Raw genomic sequence first — 18,408 nt, forward strand, 5'->3', positions numbered from 1 at the left:
GCGTGGGGGTACGTGCGTGCGTGGGGGTACGTGCGTGCGTGGGGTGCATGCGTGAAGATGCTTGCATGGAGGTGCGTGCGTAGGGGTGCGTGGGTGGGAGTGCGTGGGTGGGTGGGCTTCTTGGAGGGTGCGTGCGTGCGTGGGGGTGTGTCCGTGCGTGCGTAGAGGTACGTGCATACGTGGGGGTGCGTGCGTGCGTAGGGGTGCGTGGAGAGTGCGTCCGTGCGTGGGAGTGCGTGGGTGGGTGGGGTGCGTGGGTGGGTGGGGGCGCGTGCGTGCGTGGGGGCGCGTGCGTGCGTGGGGGCGCGTGCAGTACTTACTGTTTGTTATGTCCTTAAAACCTGAGCTTATTAACACCTTTACGGTGATTATGCCAAGTCTAAATATTCAAAATAAGCTCAGTTTCTACAATTGATTTGGTAGGAATCCAATCCCAGTACGTCTACAGTGGATTCGGAGGGGACCAGGCCTTCTGCAATGGTGAGTAGCATCCCCCAAAGCTAAAAATTCCAGTCTCGGCAACAAGAGCAAAACTTTGTCTGGGAAGGAAAAAAAAAAAAAAAGGAAAGAAAACACCGAATGCATGATAGTGCTCCCGTGACTGGTTATTAGGGTGATAGTCACTAGTCCATGGATGTGTCTTATTTCAGGGGAACGTGTGGGCGATCTTGATGTTAACGGACTTGAAATAAGAACCAGATGCGAGATACAGTTTCAGTATAGTAACTCCAAAGTATTATGGGCCCCGAGCAAGGAGGGTTGCACTCCCGAGTTGGGTGAGGATTTCTCGGAGGTTGGTAGATTAAGAGACCAAAATTTGGTAAGGGATGTCCATGTTGACAAGGAATTTTTTGACTGAATGCGCTATGTCGGATGAACGAACGTATGAGCCGTGTAACATTAAAAACAGCTAGTACGGGTCAATATCCGTGTTGAGTAAGGTTCGTGCTGTGGGGTTGACATTGGTGGACGCGCGATAGTTGATCAAGAAATACTAATCCATGCTTACATTTATGTGGGCTAGGTTTGCAATGTACATTTATATATAAATGTACTATGTATGAATAAGCAATTGTAGTACTATATATTGTTCATGGGGGCTAGTAATAATGCACGAAGTACGTAATAGCACTAATATATTAGTGCTACTTAGTTAACACTGAAATAGCAGTTAAAGTATGCACCGAGAAGAAATTCAGGAAGTTGTTTAATTAGAATTTCAGCTTTGGGTATTGACAGTGAAGCGGGAATGCTTTTTCCCTGAATCGTCTGGGGGAGAGGTTTCTCCTTTTTTGGTTTACAAGACCACAGTCTTGAATAATACAAGGGCATTTTCATTTACGTAGTTTATTTTCAATTAGGAAGGTGAGTGGTATAAGGGTGAAGGTGGTGGAGAAGTACATAACAGATGGGGTATGTACGATGGCAGTAAAAAGGTGTTTGACTGGCTGTCACCCAATTCTTGTGAGCATAAGCAGGTCTGCTACTAAGATTCAAAATGGTCAGAATATACTATGTTGTTTAGACATGTGAAGTACAGGAATGACTGCTAGAATAAGGATGGAGAATAAGAGGGCTAGTACGCCTCCTACTTTGTTAGGCAGTGTAAGATTGCATATGAAAATGTAAATTACTACTCTGGCTTAATGTGGGGTGGGGTGTTGGGATTGGATATATAATTATCTGGATCGTTCAGGAGGTCGGGTGGAAATAGTACAAGAGTTGTTAGAAGGAGGAGGAGAAAAATTAAACTTAGAGTGTCTTTGGTTGTATAGTAGGGGTGGAAAGTGATTTTGTCCGGGTCTTTGATGAAATCCCTGAAGGGCTGTTAGAGCTTGTCTCGTGTAAAAATAAAAGGTGACTTCTATTAGCCTAATCTTTCATACATTTCTATCTTCATATCTTTTCTTCATCAAGTTTGGCAATTACTATTTGGATTTCCTTTCCCTGTCCCTTATTGCAGAAGCTGTCTATAAGTATTAGAAAGCTGAAGCAATGATAGCATTAACCTAATTTTCCCTCTCTCAGAGGTCATATTTCTGCACTTTTGTCCCTTGTCTAAAAATATTGTTTTATGTATATGCCTATTTTCTACTTGTGTAGAAAGAGTATTATTTGTCATTGATAAAAAATTATATTTTGATACAGTTTATATGAATATGCTTGTTACCATATCATTGAATTACATTACGTGAGTGTTACAAAGTTCTGAGTGTAAATATTTATTTTGTGTATTAAGAAACAACTTGGTGTTCTAAAAGAGTCAGCATTTCCTAGAGAGTAAAACATTCTATGATTAGAATAGATAAACCTGAGTCATCTTTTTATAGGTAAAGAGCAAGAATGGTTTTTAAGTTATCCAAAAATAATTTTTATGATAGTTTACCTTGAAGATATTACTACTATTATTTACATTATTTTAATAGCTACAAAAATGATTAGTTTTAACTGCCAAGAGTTGAAATAGCAGTTTCTCATGAAAAGTGATCAAAATATGGAAAATAATTTATTTAGATAAGTAATATGGAATGCTTTGTGTTGTTCAAAGTAAACATGTTTTCATTACTGGGGATTTTTTAGTAATTGTTTTTATGATGATGGGCATTATTATTACCTTATATGCTTTTAATGTTTTTAAAAGACTGAAAAGATAAGAACAATTAATTTGATCTTGAGAGGAGAAAGTGGACTTCAACAATTGCCCTTAAGTGACCTTGAATTCTGTGTCTGTAGGGACAATGCATCTGAGAAATTAATCCTTGATTCATGTAGCTTATTGGATTAACTCAGAATGTGTTGGAGTTGTTAGACAGTTTTTTTGCAATTTTTGACTTAGCAAGAACCTTCTAGCTAGAGCTTCTATAACAATTAAAGGAACCTTAAGATGGATGAGTGAGCTTCTTGAAGAACCTGAATGTAACTCAACCTTCATTAGGTGATGTGTTTGGCTGTTGTCTATTTTGAGCTGAAACATTATATATGGGGGTCTGTGATTGAAGCATTATATATCTTGACACAGAAGTTTCTATAAACAAAGTATCATTCTTTTTATATATTATAAGAACTTTTATCATTTGCCTGTCCTGTTACTGTATTTTCTTCAATCACATCTCTCATGATACTGTCTCATAGAGGCTAAATATAAATTCATTATTTAAACTGCCTCCTCTAGTGAGAAAAGTGTATTGACATAAACGAAAGGTTTAAATGAAACATATCATATATCCTATCCTATTATAATATACAGAAATAAACCATTAAAGCATTGATTTTAATTTTATATAATTCTGACTTAGTAGTGTTTAGGATCAAATATCATTTTTTAAACAAATATCTTTTCTTCTACAGTGCAGTTTAGTATGAAGCACAAAAGTCAACACTTTATATGACCAAAATTGTAATTATTGATACAGTGTTTGAATAGCACAAAGAATGGCAAATTACAAAAGTAATTTCTTAGTCAGAAACGAGAAATAACATCTGGATGATTTTACCTCTAGAGAGATAGATTAAAAGTTTCTTCATGATTTATATAAATTGCATGATTAGTTAAGTCATTTCTCCCAAACTAACTTTGATTTTACAGTATTTGCAAGAAGAACTGGAATTCAAATAACATCATAGTTTTATATGAATATGGGTACACATCTGCTGACATTATCTATAAATGATGTTTTAGTACACCTGGGTAGGATAAAGTAATTTTTACAAGTGAATTGTATTCCTCCAAAATTCATGTCAAAGCCAGTACTTTGAATTGTGACTGTATGTAAAAATAAGACCTTTAAAGAGGAAATTAAATTAAAGCAAGGTATTAAAATAGATATTGATTCAATCTGACTGGGTCAAGAAAAATAAATTAGGGTACACAGGGAGACACTGTTTACTCATACAGAAAAAAAGGTCACATAAGGACATAGTGAGAAGGTAGACATCTACAAGACTAAGAAAGATGCCTCAGAAGAAATCAAACCCACAGATACCTGAATCTTAACTTCTTAGCCTTCAAAACTGTGAGAAAAATAGATTATTTAAGCTGGCTAGTCTGTGGTATTTTGTTACAGTGGTATTAACAAACTAATACAGTAATCATATTCCTAAATGTTCTATAAATTCTTTGTAATTAACTGTCATAGCTATGAATAAACACCAACTTACTGACATCCATTCTACATACAATATTCATTCTGTAGTTTTCTCAGATTTGATATATAATTCATGTTAATTAAGATATGGCTTCTCAACATGAATTAATGTAGAAACATATATTTTAAAAATAATTTTCCTTCACTATGTTAGAAATAGTGAAGCTCGTTCTTAGCTCCCACCCCACTGTAAAAAAAATGCTACTACAGTCACACTTTTGGAAGGATCAGGTCTAATTTTAATGTAGTCAAATAAAATTGTAAAGTATAATGTGCACATAGGTTTTTTCCCCTTTTGTTATGGAGTGGAATTTAAATTCTTTTAAAGTTTATTGTGAGTTTTTGAATAGCTAATATTTATGACATTATGGCAATTGAGTGTGATTAGACTCCTCTGTAAACATTCTGATGATATTTACCAGCTGGTAGATAACCCAGAGACTTCTTCATCAAGATTTTAACAGAATTCTCATATTTAATTTAGAATGGCTGCTATAAGTAATACCAGAACTTATGGATTTCTTAAACACGTCTGGAGAGAAGTTTGTCACATAGTTCTTCCTCTGATAAGTGATCAACTAAGTACAGATGGTCTCCAACTTTTGATGATTCAACTCATGAATGTTTACTGCAGTTTGAAACTAGCATACATTCAATAGAAACTATAAGTGTCCATACAACCATTTTGTTTTTTACTTTCAGTATAATGTTCAATAAATTATGTGAGATATTCAACCCTTGATAATTTTAGCTCTAGAGAGATAATATAGCTTTATGTTAGATTATTTTTCCCTGGTTAATGCAAGTGTTCTGAACATGTTTAAAGAAGACGAGGCTAATGTATAATGCTCAGTAGGTGTATTAAATGCATTTTTTCACTAATGCACCAGGTGTTTATAGGGATATAACCCCATCATAAGTTAAGGAGATGAAAATATGTAAAGCAGAGTAACATGTCCCAGAACTGAATTGCTTCATCTGAGATGATGTATAATGCTCCCTTTATCAGTGTTCATCTGTTATTTCCAAACTAACTTGCATCACAGTTTTAAAAGAACAAAATTTAGGGACCTGCATCTATATAGGTCGGGTCTTCTCCAGAAAAAAAAAAAAAAAAAATGTCACATTCCTATTTACTGCCTTCCTGTATCCTCGGATTTCATTTAATTTGGAGTAAACAAAATTAGTTATTAAGTAGGAAATATACTTAAAGTGAATATTTGTTAACAACTCAACACTTTTAATACTGTAGTATAAGTTCATTGCAACTTTGGCATTGTCTTTTACAGCCACACAACCTGTGATACCTTTTTCTGATGGGAGGACACAGGAAATGAAAGAGATGTAAAAAAAATGACAACATTTTCTTAGAATTACTCTTTCCTTATCCTTGGTATGAAGTTCCACATTGCTTTAAGAATGTTGTAGTAGATAAATCTTCCCAATGGAATTTGGAAGAAATCTGTTTGGACCTAGGAAACTGGCAAATGCATATGTAGGAAATTTCAAGCAGAAAGAACTTTAGCGAAATCTAGAATTGGAAATTGTTACATGGGTTTCAAATAACAGAATGGAAATGGGAGGAATTGATGGCATAATGGATAGCTCATTCATTAGGGGAGCCAAACATCTGTGCAATACAAAATCTGCGTATAATGTTGATTTCCCCAAAATCTAACTATTAATAGCCTGTTATTGACTAGAAGTTTACTAATAACATGGACAGTCAATTAATATATATTTTGTATGTAACATGTATTATTCACTGTGTTCTTATAATAAAGTAAACTAGGGGAAAGGAATGTTAAGAAAATCATAAGGAAAAGAAAATATGTTTACTCTTCATAAATGGAAATTGATCTTTATAAGGATCTTCATCCCTGTGGTCTTCACATTGAATAAGTTGAGGAGAAGGAGGATGAGTAGAGGTTGACCTTGTTGTCTCAGAGAATGCAAAGGAAAAAGAAAATGCCTGTGCATATGGTTATGCGCACAGTTCCAACTGATGTTGTTGAAGAGTCAACTGTGCACAAGCCCAAATTTTGAGCAAATAATTAGAGAAGAAGTTGAATTGTCACTTTAGTTAAAACCATAGGATATAAAAACAATTGACTGAAGGATGGGAATGAACTCAGCCAATCCCTGGTGTGGAGTCTTCAGTTATTTTCAGTGATATGGGCCAGAGGGCATAAGAAATTACAAGATATGAAATGGCAGTGTACACTAACCACTATGAGTAGAGAGAATATTCTAGAATATGTCGGGAAATTACAGTGATACTGTGGTGAATTCTGCCATTTCACTTAAATTGAGAATTGGAAAATGTCAATGAAGAAAACATGCTGTGGTTGTGTTGCCTAACCAGAATCCGTAATTGAGGTGGCCATTATGTAGGGATTGAAGATTCTGTCTCTATTATTCTCTAATTGGAGATCAGCCAAATTTATTCTTTACCCAATTTTAAGTGGGTATGCTAAATGTGAATTTGTGGAATGGCCCAGTCCCTCCTTGTAATAAATTTTAAACAATTGAGAAATCTGGAAAGGAAGCAAAAGATCACAGCTATGATACAGGTAATCATTAGAGCGGGAACTTTGATTCTCACTAACTTATTTTCTAATTTCTGCAGCTGGTCTGTATGCAATGCAGATAGTACATGCAGACTGGGAGTGGATGATTAATGATGAACATAGTTGGTTTTCTTAATATCTTCAACCATACTTAGCATGGTAAATAATGTACAATAAGGTTATCAACAGAGTTGATTGACATTTGTATTAAACCTAGTCATATTTTCTGTTTTATTTTTGAGTTCGGCTAAGAACAATTTCCCTTTATGTAGATTAGACTTCAGGACACATTACAGTTTTGCCAGAGATATTTGGATTTACTTTTATACTGTCACAATCTAGTGGGTCAAGACTCAGACTTGATAGATCTTAAGGATAAATGAGTAATGAGTGTAGTGCATAAACATCATAATTGCTTCCTTGGGAAAAAAAAAACTAGAAGATTTAGGGGCTTTAATTAATTACCCATAGGTCAAATAGGGGTTAGCTGATAAATAAAATAAATGAAATGAGTTTAAATATGAAAACATTTTAGAAAGTTAGAGTGATAATGATAAGGAAATAATAGAGTAAACTTGCTTTGGTGAGTTGGTTACATTTTTATGCCATTTTACAATGGCATAATATGAGATTCGATACTGGGGAAAATTTTTATTTTTATGATATTTAAACTCTTTATTAGCTTAAAAAATATCTTCAAAATATATTAAATAATATCTGTGTTAAAGTTAGGTCACTGCTCTTTATTATGATCACATACCAATTACTTTCGGTACTGATTATATTATATTTAAACAAATTTCCTTTTGGTTATTTTATCAAAAATAACATTCAAGCAACTTACTTGATAAGAAATATTATATAAATTGGGACAAACACATGCCATTAAATGAAAGACTTCAAAAAGTAGAGCGACCTCTCTGGAATTTAAATTTGAATGAGTAATTCTCCAGCTGTTATTATTTCAGATGGAATATGTGTGTTTCAGTTGAAACACTTGAGGTTTATAATTGTTTGCAGTCAAAATCCATTTGGTTTCTCTAATCTTTCTTTCTTCTTTGATCTCCCATCATCTGTAGTACAGTAATGTTTTAGTGGTTTTTAGTAATGACAATTTTTGCCTACTATGGAAACTAATATCTAAATATCTGAGCTTTGCTTCTGAGTGTATAAAGCCATCAGAGCTCTGAGCAAAGGCCGTTTCTTTTGCATAAGTGTTATTCTTAAAAATAAGGCTGCAGTACATAAGGATACACAATTATTAAGAGATAGGGAATCACATTTTGCAAGGACACATCTGCTTTAAATGTTTTTAATAACCATACTCTGGATTGAAGTTTCTCAAACTGATGTTCATGAACAGTTCCCTGAGATTGAAATGTTATCTGAATTTATGCAGACTAAACTGTATACGTAGGTGTATAAATAAATGTCTATCTTTTAGAAGTGAGAGAGACACAGAGTCTCAGAGGAGTGAATAAACCCCAGTAACATAAAAATCTAAATAACTCTTTTGGTGAGCATATATCAGCCCAATAGTTTGTTTAGGGATATGTGTGTATATATATACATATACACATATACAATTCTAACTTTAGCAGGTAGCCTTAAATAGCATAATCTATGTGATAGTGATTATATTCTATCAGTCAAGGTACTTCAAGAAGGAACTTAGTATTCTGAGTAGATGTAGGATGTAAATTGCTGGATTGTAGCTGAGCAATCAAACCATAAAAATTCTTATATCATGTACATGGACATGAACAATTATTTTTTTTTATTTATTTATTTGATTTTATTTTTTATATAGGGTCTGATTCCCTCTCCCAGGCTGGAGTACAGTGGTGCTGTCTTGGCTCACTTCAGCCTCTACCTTTTAGGTTCAAGCAATCTCAGCCTTGGGTGTAGCTGGGATCACAGGTGTGTGTCACCATGCCAGCTATTTTTTAAAAATTTTTTATAGAGATAGATTTTTGCCGTGTTGCCCAGGCGGTCTCAAACTCCTAGGCCCAAGTGATCCTCTCAAAGTACTGGGATGATAGGTGTGAGCCACTACCACAGGTTTAGATGAGTATATTATTACATTGACCATGCTCATGGCTTGGGCATATCTACCTAAGTGAATGGGGCTTTGACAGTATATGTGAAGAAATATTTATTTACCTGTCCTTTGCATTTCTTAAGATACTCTTAAGTACCTTCATAAAATATGTGTTTCATGTGAATGTATAAACTTTATGTTGGGCCAGAAAACAATAATGAAAGAATGCCAGTACATTCAGAAATTGGCAGTTAATCAGGCTTTAAGACATTGTGTAAGATAAATTATTTTAACATTGATTAAACATTAGAATAACATTATTGCATGGAGAATTAGTAGAAACTCAATCTTCTTTATTCACAATACATAATTATATTGTATGCATTAAAGCTTTTTGTGTTTATCTTTGCCTTGATTATCCCCATACTGATAGTATGATAGAGCATATGTCCTTATTATAAGAATCTATGAAATCATTATTATTTTTTTAAATTCAAGCTTGGCCTAGACACAAGACACATTTCCCCCATTCAATATGGTCTAAGTAGAGATTGAGTTTGGAGGATGAGCATATTACAAGCCAGAAGACAATAGTTTAGTAAAGGTGATTGTCGAACTCGAGAAACATATAGGAGGCCAGGCTCTTAAAGAATGAATTTTGCAACAGTAAGTTTTATATACTTGACAACTCAGAGGTACTTAGCCAAATAAAGAAGACATCAGGAAACATTAGAAAAACCACAAATTGTGCCATTGCAGACTTGACTTGGAGTCTGTGTTCTACTACCTCTGTGATAGAGTTTTATATTTCTAAAATTAGATTTAAGATAAGTTTTTTTGGGAATCAATGAGTTGACATGTGTAACTTCAGGATTAATACATTGTAAAAATTAATTACTTTCTATAAAATAAGTTTAAAAAATTGTTTTAAGGAGCCAGGTCTTCAGCTTTAGTGACATGAAGATATTTTGTTCTGGTAGAATCATGAGCCTTTAATATAATTCTTTCGGAAGAAAATACCTTACAATTGCTTCAGAGGATCAGCTGGGCTCTTTCTCATGGATAGAGACCCAATATAATTAATCTTCTGTATAACATGAAGGAATCCTTGTATAGGAAAAATTTTGTATGCTTGAAGTCTCAACAATAAAGTGTTTAAATACGAGTGTTGATTTGCATCTGCAAAAGGATTATAGTAACTTCCTTTGGGACCTTCATATATACTCTTTGTATATATTAATCTACACACACACCTTCAAAATAGCAGTTCTAAGCTTTGAGTACTGACAAATATATTTTCTTCTTAGTATCTATCATACTTTCAAATTTCATATTTGCTTTGTTATAAAAGGAAATAAAAGGTTTATGTGACATTGCAAAAAAAAAAAAACTTTGTCTTCACTTCCCCATCCTTTTTTTAGACAAATAGTAAACACTCATTAGAAATATTCTTGTGACAAAATTAAATATTATAATGATTTTTCACCTATTAGAAATATTCTTATGACAAAATTGAATATTATAATGATTTTGTCACTTAAGAAATATTAGGCAAAGAAATGTATTTAGTGGAAAAATTTGATCTAATATGTAAGGTATGTATTCTGAACACACAATGTTCAGAATATGAAATATCAATGTTTAAACATCATTTGTAAAATAAAAAAAAATTCTTATTTTTTTATTTCTCAGAGAACTGAATTATTTTTGCCAGAAACACCAAAGAATTTGAGGTAATTCTATTATTATATGTAATAACAAGTTCAGGCTTTGTGATTTAGCAAGTCATAAACTATCCAAATAACATATATTAATTATATAAGTACCTTGATAACTACATATACAAACATATGTGTATATACACACATTCATATGTTAATAGATGTATACATGTACATGTGAACATATGCACATACCCATATACACATGTTAGCATGCATGTATGCACACATGTTAACATGGATCTCAGTGTGTCCATACCTACATATGTTAACAGTCATACACATATACACACACGTCAGCATACATGCACACATGTTCACATGCATGCATGCATACCTACATTAACACACATGCAACACATTCATGCGCTCATGCACAACACACTTTCATATATATACACACATGTGTTCACGTACACATGCACACATGTATGCTAACATGTTTGTACATATGTTAAGTGTACATATATGTTAACACATATGTATATGCACACGTTTTATGTACAAGCTCATATTGTGTTAACATGTATACCCAGACTCATGTGTTTACATATTTATGCACACATATATGTTAATATATATACCCATGTGTTATTTATGTACATACATATGTTGATGTATGTATATATGTATACGTACATGTCTACATATGTGTATATACACATACAAATGTGTGTGTGTGTGTGTGTGCCTGTGTGCATATATATATACACATATATACACACACACACACTAAATTTGGTCATGAATTTTTTGGATTTTTTTTTTCCTGAATATAATGGGTAAATTGTATTGCAAATGACAATTTACATATGAATTTTTTTTCTTGGAATTCATTAAAAGTTTCCTAATTATGCACATATTTTCTACAGTTATGATATATTTTAGGAAAAAATATTATAATAAAAAATAGAGTAACATCTGTTTTATTCCCTAGGGGGAAAATGTGTTAAAGCACACATAGACATTTAGGACTCTGTTTACATTTTTCCATCCTCCAGTGTATGGTCTTTTGCTCTATCTTCTTATCTCTCACTTAGTGGCAATAACTTAATATAATTGACAGAAAAAATGCTATCAGTCGTTTTGATCAATCAATATTTATAGGAGATATATTGATAAGTTGTTGTCAACATGACTAGAAAAAATAGAAAACATAGGTTAACAATTCCAGAAATGAAGGAGAAATAACCACTACAGTCCCATAGCCATTAAGAGTTTAATAAGGGGATACTATGAACTACTCTATGCCCACAATTTGATAACATATGAAGTGGACCAAATTCATCAAGTACATAAACTATCAAAATTTGAATTAGGAGAAAGTGGGAATCCAAATAGGATAAGTACCCTAATAAAAGAAGCTGGAAAAAGCCCACTTTACCTTTTCCCTTCTGAAAACACTCATAGAAGGTGCTATCCAGGAGAAATGGACCTTCACCAGACACTGAATCTCCCAGTGTCCTGATCTTGCACTTTCCAGCTTTCAGACCTGTGTGCAATAAATGTATGCTGTTTATATATAACTTAGTCTATACTATTATGGTTATAGCAGCCCAAACCAAGACACACATTGGTACTAGGTCTTGGACCACCTATCCTATGCTTGTTTCACCAGGGTTTTTTTCTTTTTTTTTTTTCTGGTCATCTTGGCTAGAACTTATCAGTATAATTGATCTCTTGGCTAGAGCTTACCAGTATAATTGATCTCTTTAAAGAACTAGCATTTGGTTTCACTGATTTTTCTCAATAATTTTTTCATGGTTTTCTGCAGTAACCATGGTATTTCAAATGATTGTGAAGTAATTTGACTGTGACTTCACAGGCTCACGGCTGTAGGGTAATTTGCCTCAGGATGATATACATCTTTGAGTCTCACCCATAGCTGACTAGATAATTTTTTTTTTTTTTTTTGAGACGGAGTCTCACTCCGATGCCAGGCTGGAGTGCCATGGTGTGATCTCAGCTTACTGCAGCCTCCGCCTCCCGGGTTCAATAAATTTTCCTGCCCCACTCTTCTGAGTAGGTGGGGCTAAAGTTGTGCACCACCATGCCCAGCTAATTTTTTTGTATTTTTAGTAGAGATGGGGTTTCACTATGTTGACCAGGATGGTCTTGATCTGACCTCCTGATCCACCTGCGAGGGCATCCCAAAATGCAGGGATTATAGGTGTGTGCCACCACACCTGGCCCTTAGATACTGTTTTTTTTAACCTTTTTTTGTTTTTTTTAAATTATTGTACTTTAGGTTCTGGGGTACATGTGCAGATCATGCAGGATTGTTGCATAGGTACACACATGGCAATGTGGTTTGCTGCCTCCTTCTGCCTGTCACCCTCATCTGGCATTTCTCCCCATGTTATCCCTCCTGACCTCCCCACACCCCTGCTGTCCCTCCCTTGTTCCCCCAACAGTGTGTGATGCTCCCCTCCCTGTGTCCATGTGTTCTCATTGTTCAACACCCACCTATGAGTAAGAACATGTGGTATTTGATTTTCTGTTCTCGTGTCAGTTTACTGAGAATGATGGTCTCCAGATTCATCCATGGCCCTACACAGGACATGAACTCATCATTTTTTAAGGCTGCATAGTGTCCATGATGTATATGTGCCGCATTTTCCTTGTCCAGCTTATTGTCAATGGGCATTTGGGTTTGTTCCAGGTCTTGCTATTGTAAACAGTGCCACAATGAACATATGTGTGCATGTGTCTTTATAATAGAATGATTTATAATCCTTCGGGTATATACCCAGCAATGGGATTGCTGGGTCAAATGGAATTTCTATTTCATAAAGTCCTTGAGGAAGCGCCACACTGTCTTCCACAATGGTTGAACTAATTTACACTCCCACCAACAGTGTAAAAGTGTTCCTATTTCTCCACATCCTCTCCAGCATCTGTTGTCTCCAGATTTTTTAATGATTGCAATTCTGTCTAGCATGAGGTGGTATCTCAATATGGTTTTGATTTGCATTTTTCTAATAATCAATGATAATGAGAATTTTTTCATATGTTTTTTGGCCTCATATATGTCTTCTTTTGAAAAGCATCTGTTCATATCCTTCACCCACTTTTGGATGGGCTTGTTTAGTTTTTTCTTGTAAATCTGTTTAGTTCTTTGTAGATCTGGATATTAGCCCTTTGTCAGATGGGTACATTGCAGAAATTTTTTTTCTGTTCTGTTGGTTGCTGGTTCACTCTAATGATTGTTTCTTTTGCTGTACAGAAGCTCTGGAGTTTAGTTAGCTTCTATTTGCCTATTTTGATTTTGTTGCCAATGCTTTTGGCGTTTTAGTTATGAAGTCCTTGCCTATGCCTATGCCCTTAATGGTTTTGCCTAGGTTTTCTTCTAGGGTTTTTATGGTGTTAGGTCTGATGGTTAAGTCTTTAGTCCATCTGGAGTTAATTTTAGTGCAAGGTGCCTGGAATGGCTCCAGTTTCTGCTTTCTGCACACTGCTTGCCAGTTTTCCCAACACCATTTATTAAATAGGGAATCCTTTCCCCATTGTTTGTTTTTGTCAGGTTTGTCAAAGATTAGATGGTGGTAGATGTGTGGTGTTGCTTGTAAGGCCTCTGTTCTGTTCCATTGATCTATACCTCTGTTTTGGTACCAGTACCATGCTGTGTTGATTACCGTAGCTTTGTAGTGTAGTTTGAAATCAGGTAGCATGATGTCTCCAGCTCTGTTCTTTTCGCTTAGGATTGTCTTGGCTATGTGGGCTCTCTTTTGTTTCCATATGAAGTTTAAGGTGGTTTTTTTTTTTTTCCAGTTCGGTGAAGAAGGTTATTGGCAGCTTGATGGGGTTAGCATTGGATCTATAAATTACTTTGGGCAGTGTGGCCATTTTCACTATATTGATTCTTCATAACCATGAACATGTAATATTTCCCCATTTGTTTGTGTCCTCTCTTATTTCCTTGAGCAGTGGTTTGTAGTTCTCCTTGAAGAGGTCCTTTACATCCTTTGTTAGCTGTATTCCTAGGTATTTTATTCTCTTTGTAGCAATTGTGAATGGGAGTTCACTTATGATTTGGCTCTCTGTTAGTCTGTTATTGGTGTACAGAAATGCTTGTGATTTCTGCACATTGATTTTGTATTCTGAGACTTTGCTGAATTGGCTACCAGTTTCAGGAGACTTTTGTGCTGAGATGATAGAGTCTTCTAAATATACAATTTTGTCATCTGTAAATAGAGACAATTTGATTTCCTCTTTTCCTAATGAATACCCTCTATATTTTTTCTTGCCTAATTGCTCTGGCTAGAACTTCCAGTACTATATTGAATAGGAGTGGTGAGAGAGGACATCCTTGTCTAGTGCCAGATTTCAAAGGGAATGCTTCCAGTTTTTGCCATTCAGTATGATATTGGCTGTAGGTTTGTCATAAATAGCTTTTATTAGTTTGAAATAGGTTCCTTCGATACGTAGTTTATTGAGAGTTTTTAGCATAAAGTGCTGTTGAATTTTGTCGAAGGCCTTCTCTGAATCTATTGAGATAATATTTAGACTTAGACTTTGGGTTGATACTGAAATGTGTTCAGAATTTGGGGGCAATTAGAATGGAATGAATGTACTTAGCATGTGAGAAGGACATTAATTTTGGTAGGACCAGGGCAGAATATTATGGTCTGAATATCAATGATCCCACAAAAAAATTATTATGTTGGAACCTCATATGTGAGAATATTTGGGACCATTAGGGAGTGATCAAGTAATAAGAGCTCTTCTCTCATGAAACTACCCTTATAAAAAAGGCTTGAGGAAACTCCTTTGCCTCTTCTGCCATGTGAGGAAAAACAATGAAAGGTGACCTCTATGAGGACTGAGCCCTCAACAGACACCAAATGTGCTTGACCTTGGACTTCACAGTCTCTAGAACAGTGCACAATAAATTTATGCTGTTTATAAATTATTCTAAAGTATTTTGTTATATTATTATTAGATTACAACAGTTGTTTGTATTTTTTACAAATATCTCCTTGAACTAACTGATTATTCACATCAATTTTCTCTTAACCCAAAGGCAAGACACAATCATCCTATCAATTGTTTCCTTTTTGTTAAAAGCAAATTCCTCAGGGGGTCTCTTTGAAGTCTTCCCATACCCTTATAGACCTGCTTCTTACTTTTGCAGGACTCAAAGCAATAATACAGAGCATTTAGGTAGTTTTGAGGTTGTGTGTATCAAAGTAGGCTTTGAAGGAAGTTTAAAACAGATGGGCTCTAAATTTCTATATTCCACTGTAATTTACCAGCTCATGACTCTGTAGACATGTGGATGACAGAAGAATTGCTATACCAGACCCTCAGCACATGAGCTAGAGTGGGGCCACCATTCTTAAGGTAAAAATGACTATAGACTCTTTGATACAGAGCTAATGTAAGGGTCTTTTTTTTTCCTGTTTGGAATATACTCTTGACTATTTGCTGGGGAGAAGATAATGATACAAGTTGTATTTTCTTCACTAGTTTTGTTTGAGATATATATATATATGTATGTATATATATATATTAACTATATATAATAAAAATAATGCCTATTTTGGATTTATCCATGCTAAGAGAGGAAAAAAAATACATTATAGACATCAAAGCAACATTCATAAAATGTGAAAGTAATATGTGCATTCCTTTGAATTAAATATAAAAAAATTGGGCAACATGTTTCATGTTAGTAAGAAAAGCACTTTTCAGGCTCTTTTTCCTTAGACCAAATAATCTAATATTGGTGTTATATAGAGTTTTTCTCTACTAGGAAGCATTCCTAAATAGATTTAAGGAATTCCAAATAATTTACACATTTGTGTGCAACCTACATTGTGAGCCTAATGAGAAACAAATATGTCAACACATGGAAGCCAAAATTGCATTTTCTTTCTGATAAAAAGAAAATTGGAGGACATGGTACCTGTATGTTAATAAGTGTTTTCCTAGTTATGAAACCATGAATTAAACAGACTTAAATATAGGTAGAGATTGCTGGTATTAAGTAACACATGGGAATATGTATAATAGGCACAATATTGTTCCCAAGAGAAGCAGGAAATAAAAAATCTGGTGTAGCTATGCCTAGTTTCTCTTAAAACTTTAATTTTCATGTTATTTTCTCTATTTTTGAGAGTGTAGTTGAATAAAGGAATAAAGATGATACATATTAGCTAGGTAAATAGAAAGATATATGATAGAGTGTAATATTATTTGAGCTCTCTTTACATGAGACAGAATGTGGAGAGTGGGGAAGAATCATCCTTCATCTATGAGCTATGGAAAGAGTTAGTTTATCGTAAATGGAACGTGAATCCATTTGCCTGTGCCCAGAGAGAATGAGAAATGTTAGGAAAATGTGATGCCATGGAAATGGAAAGTTATGTCTTGAGCAGAGCATGCTTTATGAGGGTGACTGAAGAACATTGGGATACATGTGTCTATATACTAATGTTAATGAGGAGAAAAATAAAATTCTTTTATTTAGAAGGAGAAAAAGAAAATAAACACATAGAGAAACAAGTTTGTGCCAAACTATTTTTTTCATTTCATGTGTTTTTTCATATGCTCTTATAGGTTACATATAACATTTTTGATAGATAAAGTGATACATTCTGCTGGGCCAACTTTATATCATTGTTTACAATCTTAATTAGGTCACTGTTGATTATCTGGGAGAATTCACTCATAATTGCTTTGAAGCCTTTTCCTTAAGGTTTTGCCTGGGTGTACAAGGAGTTTCTCCCTAATTACTATTCCATAGATTGGATTCCTTGCAGGCTCGTTTTCCTGCTAGTAGATCTTTTCTTCATCAAATATTTATTGGAGTTTGCACTGTACAGGGCAATGTACTATGAAGTAAAGAAGAAGATAAGGAGTGAGTCAAAGAGATGTGTTCCCAGGTCCCATCATGTTAGCAATTTGAAATAGTCACAGGGCATATGGCATAGAGAAAAAAAAAAACACCAAAATCCTACATATAGAATTGTACATTTTTGACAATTCTAAAGCAAGTTTCAGCATTTCCTATTTCTTCTCCTGACAGCTTTAATATAGTATTTATTTCATTTTATCCCCTTTTTGGGTAATTCTTAGGATTTGCAATAAATCCAGAATTGGAATGATTTAATTCTTCCCTAATTCCATCTGTTTCAGTCTAAGTGACTTTATCTAGTATTATTTCTAAAGAAAGTAAGAGCCTTGGAAATGGAATAAATGAGGCTTATATAATGTGTTCCTTTTTCTCATTTTTGTAAACAAATTCATGCAACCTCAAGTGGATTTAATCACTTTAACATATCCTAAATCAAGATACAAAGAAGCATAAGATACAGTGGAAGGATAATTCATTATGTTTTATAAGATAGGCTGTCTTGCAAAACAAATTATTACTCATATGTCAAGTCAGTTGGAATATGACATACTGTTTTTTTCTAATTATTGTTAAATGAACTTTACATTTTAGAAATTCACCAAATATTTGGTAAGGAGTATTTTTAACAAAATTATATGTCCAATAACTGTTTGAGGCATGCATTTATAAATCGCTGTGCTCAAAACTGACTTTAGTGTGGGTGTTAAATTCATTAAAAATATATATTTTAAGGTACTTTTCTGTTTGTATTTGAGTATGAGAGAGGAAAAGACCTCAAATGTGTTAAAGGAAAATAAGACAATGAGGGTATCCTGTGTTGTTCCTTGCCTCAACCTTAAAATTGTTTAAATGAGGCTTTCCTTTGGGTGGGAGACACTGTTCTTCTCATCTCTATGTAATTACTCTTTTGAAAGCTGTATGATTGATCAAAGGTTTATTTTGTGAGTGGAAAGTATACTGAGAATCAATATAGAGCAAATAGTCTCCTAACCAATGAGAGGGTGTGAATTGATGAACTAAAAGATTTATCAAATGCTTACAAAGCACTCAGCACAGTAAGATGAGAGTAGGG

The 18,408-nt window shown here is 34.3% G+C and overlaps 1 long non-coding RNA gene across 1 annotated transcript in view; it reads left to right on the forward strand.

Moving 5' to 3' along the window:
• LOC116551207 overlaps positions 1-2,471 on the forward strand; it is a 10,613-nt gene extending 8,142 nt beyond the window's left edge. The window contains exons 2-3 of the long non-coding RNA XR_004268771.1: positions 1,526-1,529; positions 2,459-2,471. This is a non-coding gene — a long non-coding RNA (uncharacterized LOC116551207). The remainder of the gene's footprint in view (positions 1-1,525; positions 1,530-2,458) is intronic.
• The last annotated feature ends 15,937 nt before the right edge of the window (positions 2,472-18,408 follow it).

This window comes from Sapajus apella, unplaced genomic scaffold, assembly GCF_009761245.1.
Source record: "Sapajus apella isolate SASKATOON/1434 unplaced genomic scaffold, GSC_monkey_1.0 scaffold9, whole genome shotgun sequence".
In the NCBI taxonomy this organism is placed as follows: domain Eukaryota; kingdom Metazoa; phylum Chordata; class Mammalia; order Primates; family Cebidae; genus Sapajus; species Sapajus apella.